The sequence below is a fragment of the Sphaeramia orbicularis genome, chromosome 2 (genome assembly GCF_902148855.1).
Source record: "Sphaeramia orbicularis chromosome 2, fSphaOr1.1, whole genome shotgun sequence".
Taxonomy (NCBI): domain Eukaryota; kingdom Metazoa; phylum Chordata; class Actinopteri; order Kurtiformes; family Apogonidae; genus Sphaeramia; species Sphaeramia orbicularis.
In genome coordinates, this window is record NC_043958.1 from 25,707,080 (window position 1) to 25,728,791 (window position 21,712).

The window sequence follows — 21,712 nt, forward strand, 5'->3', positions numbered from 1 at the left end:
AAATTTTTTTAAAGAAAAAATGATAATTACAGTCTAATAACAACTGATTTACACTCAAACATGTTACTGCAGATCAGGTTTATCAAGAACAGCAAAGTTACATATGCATAAGCATCCACTGCGTTGGCTGATATGGAACTAAAACAACAAAACTCATGAATATATAAGAGAACAGCTGGAGAATAACTGTCCACTGGAGTGACCACTGTGCATGAAAGGGTTAAAGACTGCCCCCCTCATTTACTTAATGAGGTATAAATGCATATAGAAATAGAAAAAGGACTCGCTGAAATATTAAAAGGAGAAGCAGAAATAAATAGGTTTGGAGAAATAAATAGAAGAAGAAATGGAAAAGGGGGAATACTGAAGAGGTAAATATGACTATGAATTTAAAAAAATGCCAATAATTAATAAGATGTCAGATGAATATAAAATATAGATAAGAGATAAAGAAAATGTAAATAGAAAGCAATGCAGAAATAAATGCAGGGGTAAAAACTAAATAAGGAAAAAATAAATAAGGACAAAATAGATCAATAAATGGTACGGAAATGAATTTATCAAGCCATTTGTATTTCTGTATATATTTTTCAATATGGCAGGTTCAGTCCTCTATATAACAGGGTTTAAAAAATAAGACGCACTAATATTTTGATTTTCTAGGCTGAAGATGAAGTAGGGGATCCTTACACAAGCCTCCAGCGGCCAACAAATGATCTCTATGAAATGGTCTCCTCTGTTCATCACCACCATAACAATGAGACAGGCACAAGAATAGTCACTGCTTGTCTGGATCATCAGGAAATGGATGGAGGAGACACTGTCCCAAGCCTGGAGATCTATGAGAACGTCTAAACATCACCTCCACGTTAAACACCTCGAATTTCTTTGTTTTTTGACAGCTTTGAACCATGTTGGAAATGAGTTTTGTTTATGTTCTGGCTGATAATCCATGAATCAATCAGTCAAGAAATACTTTATGTAATGGTGTATGTGGACATTTTCATAAACCTAACTCACTATGGGATGAACATCCAGTTGAGTCAGTGACAAAGAAAATAGTTGCAATTTAAAACAAATGTGCATTGTAATGTTTACTGGAAGACAGTTAAAACGTGTTAAAACAAGTGGTGCCAGGCAAAAACCCCATCCCCCACACATATTGTAGCTTATTATACACCCTTGTGTTGTGATAATATTTATCAAGTTGAAAAATAAATGCACTGTATGTTTTCATGACTTTTTTCTGTTTTGATATTATTTACTTGATATTATTTCAGGGTCACAGACTCTAACCTTCACTCCCAGAGCTCCAAATTTGAACCCACAGCAAGTTTAATCAGTTCTTCAATGGCGTTCCTTTATTAACCCTTTCATGCACAAATTATGAGAACCTTAATCAAGATTTTTTTCCTGAGTGTTTTTATTCCCCTTTAGGCATGAAAAAACAATGCGATAGAAAATTTTCTCATGAGCGAAAAAAAATAAGTTAAAAAAAAAATAGATTAAAAAAAAAAAATAGTAATAATAATAAAAAAATTCTTATGAACCTATTTTTCATGAAGTTGCAAAAATGTCCACTCAGCTGGACACCATGCGTTTAATTTTTGAAGCAAAGAAACATGTATTTACTGATAAATTGCGTGAAAACTACTGACTATTACGCTCAGGAGAGATCTACACAATGTTACCAATTCATGTCAGAACACATATCTAATGTGTTAAAACAAAATGTGCAAAAAAAACAAAACAACAAAATCCATGAATTTACAAGAGAACAGCTGTAGAATAGTTGTCTACTATAGTGAGCACTGTGCGAAAGGGTTAAAACAGGTCATTTATTTATTTATATTTATTTATTTATTTTCAGAATGATTTCATTTGGAATGACACATTTTTTTATGGATGCTATTTTTGGACTGATTTCCCTATCCTTTATAATGTTAGGTAAATGGTTGGGAAAAAAATGTAAAAAAAAAAAAAAAATGTACCGTGAAAAAATACACAATGTCTTAGCTTTATGTCGAAGTGATGTATAACAATTGCCTCATATATGCGTCAAGTTTGAAGTAAATTGAAACAAAATTGAAGTTTTTATAGACAGTTGAAATTTCACCCATTATAAGTAAATGGGGGGAAAAAATATTTAAAAATTCATTAAAAATTTCAACTTTGGCCTAATTTTCTCAAAATGTAATCAGATCTGATAGATAGATAGAGATAGTAGATAGTAGATAGATAGATAGATAGATACTTTATTCATCTCATAGGGAAATTTACAGGTTCCAGCAGTATCCACAAACTTCAAAACAACAGTAGTAAAACACAATAGTAAGAACACAATCGTAAAAAGAAGAAACTTTAACTTTCCACAAGGAGTCAGAGCAAAAGGAGACTGTTGTGCTTAGAGTCAGTGCAATGAATGAGTCAGTGCAAAGGATAAGGATGAAGTGCAATGTAAACAATGCAATGTAAGTGTGTAAGTCCTACAGTCCAGGGGGCATGAGTAGTGTTCTTATTAACTACTGCTGCTACTTAGCCCCGCGCCTCCCCCCCGCCTTCGTGCTGTTGTTCTGCAGCTTCTGCTCCAGCTTCCTCCCGTACTGCTCCTTTGGCTCCCTGAGCTGGACTCTGAGTTCCCTCTGCACATGCTTCAGCTCCTGCTGATCACCATCTTTGAAGGCTCTCTTCTTCTTATTCAGAAGGCCCTTGATGTCACTTGTGATCCAGGGCTTGTTGTTAGCATAGCAGCGTACAGTTCTTACCGGAACCACAGCGTCCATGCAGAAGTTTATGTAGTCTGTGATGATGTCGACGGCCTCCTCGATGTTCTCACCACACGACCCCTGCAGTACACCCCAGTCTGTATTTCCAGAGCAGTCTCTCAGAGTCTGCTCTGCCTCAGTAGACCACTTCCTGAAAGAGCGAGTGGTTGTGGGTAGCCTCCTCACTTTAGGTTTGTAGTGAGGCTGCAGCAGGATCAGGTTGTGGTCTGCTTTCCCAGTGCAGGCAGCAGGTGGCGCTGTATGCATCCTTTATGTTTGCATACAGTAAGTCAATTGTCCTGTTTCCCCTGGTGTTACAGTCCACATACTGGAAGAAAGCAGGTAGTGTTGTGTCCAGTGTCACGTGATTAAAGTCCCCAGAGATTAACACAAGAACCTCAGGGTGCTGTGTTTGCACTCTAGCAATGGCGGAGTGGATGACGTCATCCGGGATGCTAGCCGTGAGCCACGTTTCACAGAAGCACAGCAAACTACACTCTCTGTGGGTCTTAACGTTCTTCACTAGCGCAGACAGTTCGTCGATCTTGTTTTGTAGTGAGTTCACATTTCCCATGATCACAGAAGGTACCGCAGGCTTATATCGCCACTTCTTCTCTGGCCGCTTAGCCTTTAGCTTAGCGCCGGTGTTCTGTCGAGTTGAGTTGCGACGTCTGTCGATTGACGCTATCCCATCAAAACATGCTACCTTATGTTTCGACACACCTATTTCAAGATGAAATAATGCTTCTACTGTAGAAAACACCATTATTTACTTATTCATACGAATATGGGTAAAGGATGCTCATTTTGACAGGCTTTTTTAACTTCTATCAAATAAAGCTCCCGCTACAGGTAACATATTTATACAGGCTTATAACTTCTATTTAATAAAGCTCTGTAAACATAGATTTACGCAGTTAAATGGTAGGCTACTATTGTTGTCGTTCGTTGAACTAACTTAAACAATAATCTAAACGCCATTAACACCGAGTGACCCACGTACTTAACGCTAATATCATACAATGAGAACTTCCTTATGCTATTATCATCTCACTTCAATATTCTATGTCTATCCTTCGTGCACATGTAATTGCTTACAGGAATTGTCCACATAGATTTAATCAGTTAAATGTTCGGCTACCATTATTGGCATCTGTTGAACTAACCTAAACAATAATGTAAACGCTGTTAACACCCACCTAACCCACGTACTTAACGCTAATATCATACAATGAGAACTTCCTTACGCTATTACCATCTCACATCAATATTCTACGTCTATCTTTTGTGCGCATGCACATAATTGCTTCCATGCCTACTGCTCAAAAGGCACTATAAAAGAAATGTATACAGTTTATGGCATACATTTTATGTTTCCATAATTGAATTGTATTTTTAATTTTTAAATGGGTCACAAAATTGCAATTGCTTGTAGGTGCGGTGTTTGCTCTGCACACAAGAGTTGTCTTACAGCAACAACACATCATCTATGCTGAGACACTTGCGTGCCAGGCATGATGACAATCATACCCAGCAAACCTTTGACCCTGTCAACACTGGAAATCCTGACAGTAAGATAAATATATACGTATATACACTGTATATGTGTATGTGTGTGTGTCTGCTTATTGTAGATGTTGGTATCATATTCATATAGCAACCTTTCTCCCACACAGTGTCCAGAAAACAGAAGCTGGATGAGGCCTTGGTGGACATGATAGTTAAAGATGGTCAGCCTTTTTCTGTTGTGGAGGATGAAGGGTTCCAAAATTTCATTAAAATCCTGGACCCATCATACTCCATTCCAAGCCGCAAAACTATAAAGGCAATGGTGGACGCAAGGTACACTGTAACCAAAGAGAAGGCCTTGGCAGAAATTAAGCAGACTTCAGCTGTTAGTTTGACTGCTGACATGTGGACATCACTCAACATGGATGCATACCTTGGTGTCACTTGCCATTATGTGTCAGACAGCCTAGATCTGGCTACTGTGCTTTCAGGTGTGCAGTATTTTCCTTTGACCCACACAGCAGTTAATATTTCAGGTGCGATTGCAAATCTGATGACAGAGTGGGGAATCACTGAAAAGGTCTGTGGATGGTTACTGATGGAGCTCACAATATTGTGGCAAGTGTTACTCAGTTAAACGTTAAAACATATTTATTGCTTTGCCCACATGCTGAATCTCATTGTCAAAAAAATCCCTCTGTCAGACTCCTGAGCTGGAAAACATTCGCAGTAGGGCCCGAAAAATAGTGGCACACTTCAAATCCAGTTCAAAAGCAAAGGAAAAGTTGTGCTCTATTCAAGCTAATATGGGCATGCCCCAAAAAAAGCTTGTTCAAGAGGTCGAAACCAGATGGAACAGCACTTACGCCATGCTCAATAGGCTTTATGAACAGAGAGAACTGTATTGGTGCCACACTTGCCAACCTTTGAAAAATAATTTGAATGAAAAATTCAGTGGCTTGGAAAAGGTGAACTCCCTGTCTGTGGCCACCATCTTGGATCCACGGTTTAAACAGGTTGGCTTTATTAATCAAAGCAACGCTCAAGCTGCTGTAGAAAGGCTGACACGAGAGTGTGCCAGTCTTATTGATGGGTCGGCAGAAGATGTGCCACTGGAGACAGCAACAACATCCACCAGTGCTAATGAAGAAAATTACAACTTGTGGGCTTTGCTGGACAATTATGTAGAGTCTCAGCACCGCACCTGCAGTGCATCTGCCAGCACTGCAGTGGAGATCCAGAGGTATGCATGTTGATTACTGTTGAAACATCAGTTGTTTTATTCAGTCATTCATTTTCTTACTGTCTGTGTCATAGATATTTGAAAGAACAAATTCTGACAAGAGCAGAGGATCCCCTGAAGTACTGGGTGGCAAGAAAGACTTTATATCCTACGCTGTGGAAACTTGCATGCAAGTATCTGTGCATCCCAGCGTCATCTGTTCCCTGTGAAAGGATATTTTCCAAAGCTGGGGAGCTGGTCAGCCAGAAGAGGAGCCGACTGAAGCCTGCGACAGTAGAAAAAATTATATTTCTCAATAAAAACCTGTGAGGACAAATAACTTGTCTGCTTCTGTGAATAATCATTCCAAATCAACCACAAAAGTCCCCAAATGACAAACCATTATCTTTAAAGGTTTTCCTTAAAAACACTTCACACACAAAAAAAACATGTTTCTGAATTCAAACACCATGATCATTTGCAAAGTAGGAACGATCTCTAATCCTGTTAGGGACTTTTAGTACAGTTTTTAAGTAAAGCTCAAAGCTTGAAATAAACCCTTAACCAACATTTAACCCTTGATATCATTTGCATTTATTCTTTGGGTTAATCTGGAATGTGTTTTAGAGTATGGGGGAGAACATCTGCATATTTTATTGTAATGACAATATAATCATTATTTGGTATGAATGAACAAAAAACTTGAATGACCACACAGACTTCTCTGAACTTTTATTGCCGTCATGGGATTGAACCAGAGCCAGTGCTTCAGTCGTGCTCTTTAGAGGTTGCTGTTGCATCAGTTGTCCACCAGATGTCACCGTCACTGAAGTCTTGAAGCTTTGAATCTTTTTCGGCACAATTGTTAGGAAAGCCTCAGTGCTTCATGAGGCTTCACTTGCCCACCACTAGGGCTTTGGTCCTCAGTGCACGCAACAGGCTACTCGAATAAACGAGTTTTGGCGAGTGAAAATCCATATCCATAGGATAGATAGTTATTCACAATCAACAGTAATTCAAAGTTAGCACTAAAAACATTAAAAAATACTAAAAAAAACAACCCACATGGGTCCCTGGACTACTCGGGTCCCTGGCAATCTATAAACTAAATTTGGTATAAATTCAACTAAGAGTTTTGCTCCTACAGTGTTAACAAACAAAGAAACAAACTGAACCAAAAACAATAATAAGTTTTTACCAGAACAAGAAAATGATCTGTTTCACTATTTTCATCTGTATCACATAGAAACAGAAGTTTTTCCAGTTTGATTTTCGTTCTCATATGTAGTTAAACTGTGCAACAGAGCTGCATAATTTTATTTGGTTTTATTCAGCAGCACTGGGGGAAAGTGTTTGTCTGTAAAAATAGTGACAGTGATACAGAGCAGTATGGAGGTGAAACAGCGGTTGTGAAAGTAGTGAGGCCCATGAACTGAAAGGTCTGCTGCTCATTAGGTGCAACTAAACCACAGACTTCTGAAGACGTAACAACTATTGAAGTGTGCTGCATGATGATCAGCTACAGCGTGTTCAAAGTGCTCAATAGAAAACGATCGTGTAATATGTCGATTTCACTGTGGCTCTAGCTCTAAATGTCAGTACACTGCAAAAATCTAAATCTTACCAAATCTATTTTTCTCATATCTAGTCAAAATATCTCATCACACTTAAAATACGACATAATCACCTAAGGAGTAACTTTTCAGTGAGATCTAAGAACTTATTTTTAGACAATAGATCTTGCAAATCTTATTTCAAAAAATCTTACCAAGATAATTTTCACTTGTTCCATTGGCAGATTTTTTTTTTACTTCTAGAATTGTTTTGCTTAATTCAAGCAAAAAAACAAAACAAAACAAAACAATTTTCCTCAGTTCTGAAAAAGATATATTCCAATATTCCAAAAAAGCTCTTCATGTGGTCACTGCAATGAATGTTCCTGTTTACATGCTTTTGTGCATACCTGAAAAACATACTGACAGATGTTGCATGCAAACATAGTCACTGACAGTAATTTTAACCTCAGTGGACGATAACAGAAAAGGTGTAGCTATTCGTGCAGATCACTGTTTAGAACAAATGTAAGTGGATGAAAACAGACAGTAAAGAAAGGCTGAAACCCAGAGAAGAGGCCTCAGAATGTTTTGAGATATGACTAAAGAAAAACTGGAGTTGCACACTGTAGCAGAGTTAGGGATTTTTTTTTTTTTCACAATATTAGGGCTGGTTTTACAGTGGTTTAATAGTGTTTATGTTAACCCTTTATAGGTCACTCATAGAATAATACTCTGAAATTCAAATTTTCAATTTTAGTGTGTTATGGGAGGACATAACAAGACTTTACTTTTTTCAAATTTTTCCCAAATTTTTATTGTCATGCAGAAAATCAAGGTCAGTGAAGTTACCATATGTGGTTCCTTGCCCATATGTGGCAGAAAAATTAAAATAAATATAAAATAAAATTCCAAAATGCATTTTTAAAAAATTAACAAAAACACATATAAGGTGAAAGGAACGTGTATTTGAGAACATTAGAACATGACTTTTAGAACATTAGACCAACATAAGTGCGGATCCAGACACCTGTCAACATTATCACTAGTGGTGTGCGGATCGATACTGAAATACCATATCTCCAATACCAGATCTTTACACTGTAGAATCGATTCACAAATCCTACAAATCAATACTTTTGATACGTCGGTCATTTGACGTAATGCATATCAAGTACACGGAACACAGTGGAAAGTAACTAAACTATTGGGATCTGGTTCAAATGACACATGATTTATGGGAACTACTTCTTCTTTCCTGGGTAAGTGGGTACTGCGTCACACCTCTCAGTCAGTCCTTCCCAGCCCAAAGCAGTGAGATACCAGGGAATGAATCTGTACCAGCAGAGAGAGTCTTTTCAAAGGCAGGAGAGGCTCTGAGCAGAAAATGAAGCAGACGAAAGAGGAAAACATAAATATGCTATTGTTCCTTAACAAAAACTTGTGAATGAGGGAAAGTGTCAGTAGTTGCTTTTCCAATGACCTTCAAATTGTGCAAACATAATGACAATTTTTGGATTAAAGTTTTTGTGCTGGCAAGAGGTGGATTTTTGGGCGTTGCACGAATGGTATATCACGCAAAACTGCAATGGAAAGACCTTTATTCACAACTAGAGTCAGGTGAATTAAAAAAAACTATGTTGACAGACGTTACAACAAGCGAAGAAGAAGAAACATGTCGCGGTATGTGTGGACACATCAAGAAATCCAATCATTTTTTAAATTTAGTATGAGATAGAGGGGTAATATATAATAATAATGAATATATCTGTAAATCAACACCATATTTACGTTCATCGCCATGTTTATGGAATGACTTCTCGTGTCATCTTGCGATAATAAATAAACAAATCATCGCATTTGTGATTTAATGGAAAAATCGACATTACGCACTTCTGTTTTTTCGACATTTAGTAAATATCGGTAAAGTTTTGCGCAGATGTCCAATGGAAAAGTGACTAGTGTTAAATGTTTTTGTTGAGGTGTTACATGCTCAGTATTTTCATGTTTCATGTTAACGTGAATATGCAAGTTTTCTTTTAAATAATAGCTCTTGATAATTAAACAACAGTTACTCTCATGTCTTGTGTACTTTATGAAGTTGTGATTTGAAATACACTATTTTATTTGATTTGATTTTTTAGATTTTCCAGACATTAAGTGTAGTTGTACAAAGTATCGGTATTGGATCAGTATTGGCAAAACCAACCTGAATTTTACCGGAAAGGAAATCCATAGTACCAAACATCCCTGATTATCCCTTTGAACATCATTCCTTACATTAGTACCATTACTTCATGGTACCTAAGAAAGCAGGTACACTCAGTATTCATGCAGAGGTGGACCTTACAGATCCTGTAGACCACAGTGGACCTGAGTTTGCTGACTCACTGTCCTCACTGGAACTGATACTGCCACTATTTTGTCAATGTATGCGGAAATTACCAAAAGTAGTCACTTGCCTGATAAAGGGATATTAATATGACATGAGATTCAGTTAAGTTTGCACAGAAACAAGTCCTTCAAACACTAACTTCAGACTTGTATTTCTTATCAGTGTATTTCAGAGCCTGTACTTCTTCACTTTTACTGCAGAAAAGAAGTTGAAGCAGTACTTCCAACTGCATGTACTTCTACTTGTGTAAACAGTGTTTGCACATTGCCACCTTTGCTAAACGTGAATACATTGTTGTATTTATGCCTTCGGTCACACTTTCACCCTCAGTGTCTTGAACTGTAAATGCAGAAGCAGTTATGACTTCCACTTCCTGTTTACAGCCCCTCACACCCGTTCAGACGACTGTGAAACCTTTAGGTGGGTTCAAAAAAGTCCGAAGTCACGCGTCTGTCCATGTTCACTCAGTCCTGGATGATCACAGAGCCAGCAGCAGGAACATTTTAGCCAGTATGAGCAGGTGGACGCTGTCCTTTCTTCTGCCGACACTAATGCTGTGTTTTACAACTGAAGGTAACGTACTGAACTGTTCTGATATTATAAAATACATACAAATACAAATACCTGCTTGGATTTTAATGGAACAACTTCATATTTGTGTAATTTCTTCCTCTTGGTGCATTGTGCTTTCTTTTGATTACTAATTCAATGCAGTAACTGTAACTTCAACTTATTTATTTCTGTAGCTTTCGGACAAAACACAACCCAAGTGACACCAACTTTGGAGAAAACCATCAGGACACAACCAGACATCACTCCAATATGCACCAACTCAACATTCATCACACTTACATTCTGTAAAATCAAAATACTGGGGAACATGGAAGAATGTCGTTTAGTACGAACACACAAAAGACTTTGTGCAGAACTGTAGCAGCAGGTTCAGACTTATGACAGAAAACCACACTGTGTTTCTCCACCTGGTGGATTTAACACCAGTGGACAGTGGAACATCCAATGTGAGTGTTCAACCATTGAAGGAACCTCTAAACTTAAGCTCAACATCACTGTAGAAGGTAATCATACTTTCTTATTATCTTATCCTTCTTATTATCTTATCTTATCTTATCTATCTATCTTATCTTATCTTATCTCTTATCTTATCTTATCTTATCTTATCTTATCCTCTTATTTCTCTTCTCTTCTCTTCTTCTTTCTCTTCTCTCTCTTCTCTCTTCTTCTCTTCTCTTCTCTTCTCTTCTCTTCTCTTTCTTCTCTTCTTTCTCTTCTCTTCCCTTCTCTTCTCTTCTCTTCTTTCTCTTCTTTCTCTTCTCTTCGTTTAGCTTAGCTTATCTTAAGAAAGGTATCTAATATCTAAAGGACACCTTCCTCCTAAATAAAATACACATTACATCAACACATTTTACTCTAAATAATATTACATTGCAGTGGATTATTTATCAAATATGTATAATATTGATACTTCAAAAATCATTCAATGTATAAAAGTACATTTTATTCTTCCAGCTGAACTTTTTGTTTTTCCACATTATTTAATTAGAGGTCTTTATTAATCCTATCTTATTTAATCATCTTATCTTAAAGAAGATATCTAATATCTAAATGACACCTTCCTCCAGAATAAAATACACATTACATCAGCACATTTTACTCTAAACAATATTTGAATTGCAGTGGATTATTTATCAAACATGATTTTGATATTTCAAAAATCCATCAATGCATTTAAGTACATTCTATTTTTCTAGATGAAACTTTTGTTTTTCCACATTATACAATTAGAATTCTTCTATCTTATTTTATCATCTTATCTTTTTATCATCATATCTTGTCTTACCTTATCTGATCTTATTTTACTTTTTCTTGTCTTATATCTTATCTTATTTGTCTTCTTATCTTATCTTATCTTATATTATCTTATCTTATCTTATTATCTTATCTTATCTTATCTTATCTTATCTTATCTTATCTTATCTTCTTTTATCTTAACTTATCTTATCTTATCTTATCTTCTTGTATCATCTTATCTTATCTTATCTTATCTTATCTTATCTTATCTTATCTTATCTTATCCTGTGTAATAGATTACCTTAAACCCATGCATACACTTGTACAATAACACCAGTGATAAAACAGTTGATTTCCAGTTGTACCGATGCTTAAGTCCTCAGTCTGTAGTTGTCTTTGCTTTAGGTTACAGATTTCATATTACAGTGTGATATGATATTGTACAAGGTTGATTCAATTTTTTAAATATATCAGTACCATTTTTCTGACTATTATGTATTTGTATTTTTAGGCATTTCAGAGAATGAAAAGAACCATTCTTCAACACCATCTATTTTCTTTCTTTATGCTTTGACTGTTGCTGCTGTGTCATCATTATAACTGGAATAATTGTTTTATTTGGCTACAAGATGACTCATATCAGGTGAGGCAATAATGTAATATTTGTAGTTTGTGTTTTTTGGAATACTCAACAACTTAACAGTGTATTTGCTCTTACACAATACAGCTGTGAACACTGAGTTCATGAAAGCTGTTTCTGCTGCTCATTATGTAAAGTAATGTCACTCATACTGGTATGACATATGTTTGTGTGCTTATGTTCTAGTTAAAATTAAAGGGCTTAAACTTGAAAATAAATTTACAAATTACTTCCATTTAGTCTTGTTTCAGGACTTAGTCTGAAATTTGTGTTTTTATATATTTGCAATACCAGCAAAAATGTTTAGTCATAAAAGTTTGGACTAAATAAGCAAATATGCTTAAAAAAGAAAGCATGAAAATGTTAAACTGGTTTATGAGGTACTGTTTGTAAAGCAGCTCATGCTAAAAATAACAACAAATTTTGTCACATTTAGTTTCAAACCATGTGGGAAAAAAATGTTTTCAGGTCATATTTATAGACATTTTAAATAGCTCATGTTAAAAATAACAGCAGCATTTTAAAACATGTAAAAAAAAAAAAGGCATGAATTTTTTATTTTTTCAGGTCACCTTTTAGGACATTTACTACAATATTTGTCACTTAGATAAATAGCTAAATGTAAATATTAAATGTCACACATGAATGTTAAATATTAAATCTAATCTAAATGTTAAAGCTAAATGTTAGATTTAACATTTAAATCTAATACATTGAAATTTATTTTAAAATATTTAATATCTAACTTTAATATTAAATCTAAGTGTTAAATCTAAATGTTAGATTGAACATTTAGATTTAGATATAATATTTAAATCCAATATATTGAAATGTAATATTTAACATTTACATGTGACATTTAATGTTTACATTTAACTATAGTCATTATTTCTAAGATGACAAATATTGTTGTAAATGTCCTAAAAGGTGACCTGAAAAAATTCATGCCCTTTTTTTTTTTTTTTTTTTAAAAAATGGTTTAAACCTAAAGGGACAAAATGCTGCTGTTATTTTTAGCATGAGCTATTTTACAAACAGCACCCCATACTGGTTTGGCATAATCTTGATTTATAACTTTTACTCTAAAATAAATCTAAACCAAATCCATTTCAAAGCGATGTGATATTAATCATTCTTTTTCATTGCGATGTTTGACATTTTTATTTACTTTCAGTGTTACTTTAAAAAACTAAAGTAAAAGAAATAGTGCAAATATAATTCAAATGACAAAAAAACCAACAAACAAAATGATCAAACAAAAAACACATGATTGTTTTCTAAGAGTTTGAATTTTTCCAGTTTGTATTTGTCACTGACCCATATTTTACTGCACGTGTTGGTGACATTTTGAAAGGTCTGCAGGCACAGGTTTCACTTGAAACATCAATGCGAGCTTGGTCTTTCATTTCCTGTGTGAAATATAAACTCCACCGTGCACTAATCTGTTGTATATATTGTCCTTGGTGTGTTTCCTCAACAGAACAACCACAGCCACTCAGCGGTCTGAACAGCATGGTACTGTACAGCATAGTGTACCTACTCATCATACTGATGACTTTAAATGTTTCTCTAACACATATGTTCTTCTGCAGGATCCACAAATCGAACCGTACAGCACCTTCATACAAAGAGAGAATGGACTTTATTCTACTGTGAACCTGCCAACCTCTTAGAGCTCGGACACACTGAACTGAATACTGAACACAAATTACATTTTGAGATAATATAATTACACTGATTTTGCACCATGATTCATGTTTTACTATTGAATTATAAAGAAAAATGGGCTTATTTTCCTCATGGTGGCACTGTTTCCTTTACAAAAAATTTTTGTGATACAATTAAAACATACATTAAAAATATACAACAAACATATCAGCATACATGTATATATATATGTATGTAGATAGATAGATAGATAGATAGATAGATAGATAGATAGATAGATAGATAGATAGATAGATAGATAGATAGATAGATAGATAGATAGATAGATAAAACTATATTAAATATTTTAATTTTTCTACCAACAGAAAGTACACTGTACGTGTTATATTTTTGTTTTTTCAAAATAAAACTTGGTTGAATTATTTCAGCGTGTATAAGTACTTTTGAACATTTTGAGCACATTTCAACAATACTGCGATAATAATCATAACCGTGATAATTTTGGTCGCAATAACTGTGATATGAAATTTTCATATGGTTACATCTCTAAATGTAACATTAAATTACACAATATGGATTTATGTTACTTATATTAAACTACATTATGTTACAGAAAGTTAAATTTCACTGTGTTATGTTTGATTATGTAACACAATGTACAACATCAACCAGATCCATGTCAGAGTTCAGCTCTAAAACCACTGTACCATAAATGTTCACAGTTTGTTTAAGGTTGACCCCTTGGCATCCTCTTCTGATACGAGAAAAAAAATCTAATGCCAATCCAATACAGAAGCTGAGAACGGCTGTGGGTATACATATTATTTTATGGTTATTATATTGTGATAACAAATTAATTAATGTGTTGTCACATAATCCAAGGCTCTAATAACCATCAGTGTTTCATCGACCTACTATTCATTTTATGGAAAATATTCCATTTTATCTGTTTTTTGTAATAAATCACTCAGAATTGAAATGATTAAACTGGTTTTTAAAGGGTTAAAATCCTGAAATCTGTTGAATGTTTGGTGAGCAAGGCGGAAGTTATTTAGGAGATTTATTTTTTAAAAAGCAGGAAGAAATGTTGATGTATGATGAATTTATAGTACTTTTCATGTGCAAGTACATTTTTGTCCACAAGGGTGGCCAGTGTTTTTTGTTTTTTTTAGGAGGGCATAAGGGTTAATATTGTATAGTAATTATCAGATTGATTCATTTATTCAAATGTGAATCAAGAAAAATTGGATTAATGATTAATTTTAAGCAGAAGCAGTGTTTTCTGCAGCACTTTTTTGTCCAACTTTATTGAAAATATATGTGTATACCAAACATCAAGAGATTTTGAACAAACATTAAGATGTCAGAAGGAAAAATCATCCAAAAAAATACATTCACATAATGCAAATGCTTACAGACACACAAAAAATTAAAATAATAATAATAATAAAATAATAATAATAATAATAATAATAATAATAATAATAATAATAATAATTATTATTATTATTATTATTATTATTATATTATTATTATTATAAGTTAAAATAAATGTAGAGGAAAAAATTTAAAAATGCATCAGAGAGTAAATTCAGTCCATTTTAAAGAATTCTTTATAAATTGTCAGTGTGTTTGTACTTTTCTTGTTAAAGATAAAGTCCAGTGATTTAATATTTTTCAAATTCAATCATAAAGACTTTAAAATTTGGGTGTGTTTTGGCATATTTACTTTTGTGTGTGAAATTTTCCAAATAAAATGATCAAATTAACAATACATGCAAAATTACGTATGTCATTTTTAAAATATGCAAGTACATTTTGAGATGTTGTAGCTATATTTTCATTACATTTAGATATAAGATAGTTTTCCATTTTAGACCAGAAGCCAGAAGAATGTTCACAAAGAAAGAATAAGTGCAAAGTGGTTTCTGGATAAGAATTACAAAAGTTACTATTTCTTCAATGTCAGAAAATCTAGATAAAATAGCGTTAGAGGGATATACGTTGTGTAAAATCTTGTATTATTTTCTGCTGCATCTTTTTTTTCTTTAAACTTTATTTATACAACGCTGTATACAAAATAGATTAACAGCAGTCAACAGTAATAAACAATAACATGTAATGCATAACGCTCGAGGCAAGGCAGGAAGAAAGTAACTAAATAAATACATAAATAAGTAGGTAAATTAAGTAAATACAAAATAAGTTAAAGAATAAACAAGAAAAGAAGAGGTAATCTATGTTTAAAAAAAAGAAAAATTACAGTTTAAATCTGTTACATAAGGCTTTCGTTTTCACAGCTTGAGAGTTTGTGCAAAATTTAAGAGTCTGGTAGGATTTTAAGTAAGATTTAAAGACCACAAAGTTGGGTTTCTGATTGACAAATTTGCTCGCACGTGTATGAAATTTGCTAATAAAAAAAAGAGATGTCTGCTGTACATTTACACAGTGAAAAAGCTCCAATGTGAAGACAATAGAAAGGAGCCAATCACCATTCACTAGCGTGTCACATGACGGCTCAGCGCTCCTCCCACTGCAGGTGTTAGCACCTGTTTTCTTTATAGGTGACTCAGATTGATCCAGGAAATTACGGCGCCCGGGAAGGGAGATGCAAAAAATAAAAAATATAGCATTATGCAAAAGTATTTATAACGCAAAAGTATTGCATTACAACACAATAGTTTTTGCGTTATAATGCAATCATATATGCTCTCTCTTGCTTGAGGTCCGCACATAATATGTTGTACAGGGTGACACAAAAAAACGGGAACTTTTTAACAATCCAAAAAAACAAAGAGTGATGGAAGAAAAATATTTTATTCATAGTAATTGAAACCTTAAAACATGCCATTTAAGAAACAATGATGGAATTTTCATTTTTTAAAATACTTCCTGTAGATGGCGTCCTCCTGTACGAATGCATTCTTGAAATCTGCTGTTGAGATTCCTCATTGACCGCTGCAACATCTCAGCTGGGATACTGTGAATTTCATCCTGAATTCTCTGTTTTAACTCATCCACAGTTCGGTCGAGTCGTGTACACTTTACTATTGAGATAGCCCCACAAGAAAAAAATCACAAACGGACAAATCTGGCGATCTAGGGGGCCAGGGAACGTTACCGAATCTTGAGATCACACGGTTACCGAACAATTCTCGCACAGCTGCCAATGGTTACTAAAATGGGGGGTGTTTACTCGCTCAAGGTCACTGTCTCGCAGTGCTGCCACTTGCTCATGTCTGCCAATACGCACTTCAAAAATTCCCGTTTTTTGAGCCATTGGCGGCTGTGCGAGAATTGTTCGGTAACAGTGTGATCTCAAGATTCGGTAACGTTCCCTGGCCCCCTAGACCAGATTTGTCCGTTTGTGATTTTTTCTTGTGGGGCTATCTCAAGAGTAAAGTGTACATGATGAATTCAGGATGAAATTCACAGTATCCCAGCTGAGATGTTGCAGCGGTCAATGAGGAATCTCAACAGCAGATTTCAAGAATGCATTCGTACAGGAGGACGCCATCTACAGGAAGTCATTTTTAAAAAATGAAAATTCCATCATTGTTTCTTAAATGGCATGTTTTAAGGTTTCACTTACTATGAATAAAATATTTTTCTTCCATCACTCTTGGTTTTATTAGATTGTTAAAAAGTTCCTGTTTTTTTGTGTCACCCTGTATAATCATTTATAGTTCAGGTCCGACCGTGCCAGGTCTGACACGCCCCCCTGTCCTGTGTAGTATGACTAACTTTCATTATTTGTCCGATCGGGAAAATTCCGATGGTTTCTGAATGAAATTCCTATTGCCCAGTTTCACGGCTGTGGGCAGCTTCATGATGTGCAGGTGGATGTGCGTCGAATGTGAATGGTCTATGAGAAAGGAGGATGTGCGCATTGTATTAAAATTTATACTCCTGAGCCTAAAATGGTCCACCTGGACTTGTTTTCTTATTTTGACCATAAAAAGGTCAGAAAATATGCTTTGAGTCCTTTTGCCCATTTTCGCAGAACACTTCGAACGTTCAATATAGCAGTCATTTATAATTCACTGCTTGTTTTAATACTATCGTAACAGTTTTAAACGATGAAAAACACCAAAACGGAATTAGATTTTTTTTAGTTCTACCAGAGAAAAACACTGAAATTACACATGGATACAAGATTTGAATGTTAAATATGAACTTTGAAAGTATAAAAAGAGCTTGTTTTAACCAAATCGTGTGCACATTTCATTAACTCGTGCACATGATTGAATGATTTGTGTACGCTTTTTATAATCTCTTCCTCACGCCTAATTAAATCGTGGCCACACACGTTTTTTTTTTTTTTTCTCACGTCACCAAATGGGCTCCGTACTTGCCTGCACTGACAGTTTCACATGTTTCTTCTTTCCATGTTGTATCTTTATCAACATCTGGACCACCTCACATTAATGAAAAGGTTATTGTGGTTCAGTTTGGATTGTCTGCACTGTTTACTGGAAAATACTGAAACAGAACAAATACATAACAACCTTTACCTCAGCAAACACTGTGGAGACTCTCCCAGTAATTATCCTGTCAGTCTTCACTTCTGAGCCTCTGTTAGTCTGTGGTGATGGAGCAGCACCAACAGTTAGTTTTTGGGCTGATCTAGGTTCCTGATGGTCCTGTGGACCTTCTGGATGCACTGTCTGTTGTCCACTTCCTGGTTGATGTGAAAAAAAAACAAAAAAACAATGTGGTTGATGTTGCAGTGTGTAAAACACAGGTGTCAAACATGCAGCCCGGGGGCCAAATCCGGCCCGCCAAAGGGTCCAATCCGGCCCGTGGGATGAATTTGTGAAATGCAAAAATTACACTGAAGATTTTAACAATCAGTGGTGTCAAAATCATTTTAATTCAGGTTCCACATGCAGACACATACAGTCCAATGAGATTTCAAGTGGATCAGACCAGTAAAATATTATCCCAATAACCTATAAATAATAGAAACTACAAATTTTCTCTTTATTTTTTTGGTGCAAAAAAGTAAAATTACATGAAAATTTTTACATTACCAAACTAGACTTTTACAAAAAATGTGAATAACCTGAACAAATATGAACAAACGGAAATGTCTTCAGAAAAGTAAATGTAATTTTACCAATATTCTGCCTGTTACTAAATGTTTTGTGCGATTGTAATGCACATGTGTCAATGATAAACTGATAAACCGAAGTGTAATATTGTTAAAATTGCACTTGTTTTTCTTAAGACAATTCAAGTTGTTCACGTTATTCAGATTTTTAAGGAAATGTAGATGTAAACCTGATCTAATATAATTTTACTTTTTTCACAGTTTTCATTTTTCTGGTCCGGCCCACTTCAGATTAAATTGGGCTGAATGTGGCCCCTGAACTAAAATGAGTTTGACACCCCTGTTGTAAAATTACTACCAAATGTCAGACAAACACAAACTTCTTAACAGAATGACTTCAGTTTTCAGTGTCTTATCAAATAAAAAATCCCAGGATTCTCAGCATCACAGTTGTTGGGGTTTGGGGGTCGTCCCTTATGAAAACCTAATGTTATTTGATAAAAAATAACATGATGAACCTGGACACCATCCTCTAAATCAGGGGTGTCAAACTCCTTTTAGTTCAGGGGCCAGATTCAGCTAAATTTGATCTGCAGTGGGCCAGACCAGAAAAATAATAACATAATAACCTATAAATAATGACAACTCCAAATTTTTTTCTTTGTTTCAGTGTAAAAAAAACAACCCATTAAACTATGAAAATACTTACTTTTATAAACTATCAAAAAAAAAAAAAACAAAAAAAAAAAACCCTGAAATTTAAATTTTAAAAAACACAAGAAAATTTAGTGCAATTTTAACAATATTATTCCTCAACTTATCATTTGTCCATGTGCATTATGGATCAGATCTACAAAGACACTAAACACTGATGAACAGGCAGAAAAATAGTTCAAATTGTGCTTAATTTTCTTTAGACATTTCAGGTTGTTCATATTTGTTCAGGTTATTCACATTTTATTGTTACAGGATAGTTTGTAAATGTAAATTTTCAGAATTTAATGTTATTTTTTGCACTAAAACAAAGAAAAAAAATAAGTTGTTAATTCTAGATTTTTTTGGCTTAATTGAAGATTTTTGTACTTAATTGAAGATTTTTATTTTTTTTTGGCTTAATTCAAGATTTTTTTTAACTTAATTGAAGAAATTTTTTTTTTGGCTTAATTCAAGATTTTTTGCTAAATTTAAGATTTTTTTTTTGGCTTAATTGAAGAAATTTTTTTGCTTAAACGAAGACCTTTTTTTTTTTGCTTAATTGAATTTTTTTTTTTTTTTTTTTTTTTTTTACTTAATTGAAGATTTTTTTTGTCTTAATTCAAGATTTTTCCTTAATTCAAGCTAATTTTTTTTTTTCTTAATTGAATTCAAGACTGTGGAATTTTTGCACTTTGCAAAAACACCCCAGGGGCCGAACTGGACCCTTTGGCGGGCTGCATTTGGCCCCGGGCCGCATGTTTGACACCTGTGCTCTAAATACATCTAAATACGAGTATTGCAGTAAATATTTTAACATGGGTTAGACTGACTGAACTAATAGTCCAAGTTCAAGTCCTAAACCCATGGAACACATACAGTTACAGAAAGGCTCTGCTGGAAGAGAAATGTTCTGGTTTTGTGCTCAGGGTTTCAGCAGTGGCTTTTATAGATGCTGGATCACCTGCCTGTGATATGAGACCAACAAGCCTTGACTCGCTGCACTGGAATCTGCAACACAACCACACTTTGGCAACACTGGAAAACAATAAGAAACATGTCAATGGTCAACCCTGTTACCGACTCCAAGCTGAGGAATCCTCTATTTTACTGAATCCAAATCCTCTATTGACTCATTTATGGAGGAAAGATGTTGGTTCTGTTCTTATTTACTGAGGTTTTTCATCTTAGTGCAGATTTCATCAGGTTAAATAAAGGATGGAATAATACTAATAAATACCAAAGATCTGTTACTGAGTATTACATAGTCAGTTTGTTTCATCCAGTTTTGGTTCTAAATGTGATAGAACTGGATGTAAACACAGACACACATAATGGTTCATATCAGTCCATGAAGTTACACCAGTAGAAACTGTTGTAAACATGTTCTTCCCATCCTGACTCCTCCTCCTCTCATCAACTTCATGCTGGTTTCATTTTTACCTCCTGTCCAAAAGGCAGCAGCTGTGAGTCTCTGAGTCTCTACGTGAAGGTAATGTCGGACCTGTTTGACTCTCATCTCCTTCAGTGTTGGTTCTTTATTTCAGTAGGAATAGGAGAAACTCCATGACCTTTATCGATGTGTTGAGTCTGTCTGAAGTGACAGTGATGAGACAGAGTAGAAGCTTACAGTTATCTTCAATATCTTGTTCATTTTAATGCCTGGTACAACTAAAGGTACATTTGTTTGGACAAATATAATTATAACAAAAATAGCTCATAAGAGTTTAATTTAAGAGCTGATATCTAGCCATTTTCCATGATTTTCTGAATAACCAAAATCACTTAAGTTCTTATATTTATGGCATTGTACTGCCAAAAACAGTGCTTTTAGGCATTCCATGTTTTCTTTTCCATCTGTTTTAGTCACATGATACACATACGAGTTAGTACTTGATTGCATAACCATTGTTTTAATGACTTTTGATGGTCTAATAATTTTTTCCATGACTGTATGTGAAGCTCAGTGGTTGAATTCAATTTTGTCATTGATGATATTACTGAGGGTCAGGGTTTTTCTCCTCACTGTGTCTATAAAACTCCTGTGTACTATTTAGATTAGACTGGTAACTTCTGAGAATCCAAGTTTGATTTAATGCTGTGCCACAGAAACAGTTGCTTAAACACAGGATGTGATGTGGTTTTGATTGATTGATTGATTGATGATGAGTGAGTGACTGATTGATTTTTTATTTTATATTGAATGTAATGTTAAAACAAAAACAACAAAAAAATGTAATATTAAATGAAAAGAGAAGAAAACATTTTCGAAAAGGAGGAGGATGAAGTATAACTTATACAGGGTGGGGAAGCAAAATTTACAATATTTTGAGGCAGGGATTGAAAGACAGTGTATGACCAATTAGTTTATTGAAAGTCATGAGAATTTATTTGCCACAAGAAAA

The 21,712-nt window shown here is 34.6% G+C and overlaps 1 protein-coding gene and 1 long non-coding RNA gene across 2 annotated transcripts in view; both read left to right on the forward strand.

Annotated features, from left to right (window-relative positions):
* LOC115431630 (NLR family CARD domain-containing protein 3-like) overlaps positions 1-21,712 on the forward strand; it is a 63,045-nt gene that overhangs the window by 20,226 nt on the left and 21,107 nt on the right.
* LOC115436002 (uncharacterized) lies at positions 9,865-11,858 on the forward strand. Its single transcript, XR_003937764.1, has 3 exons — positions 9,865-10,017; positions 10,191-10,520; positions 11,765-11,858. It is a non-coding gene; the product is annotated as an uncharacterized LOC115436002 (long non-coding RNA).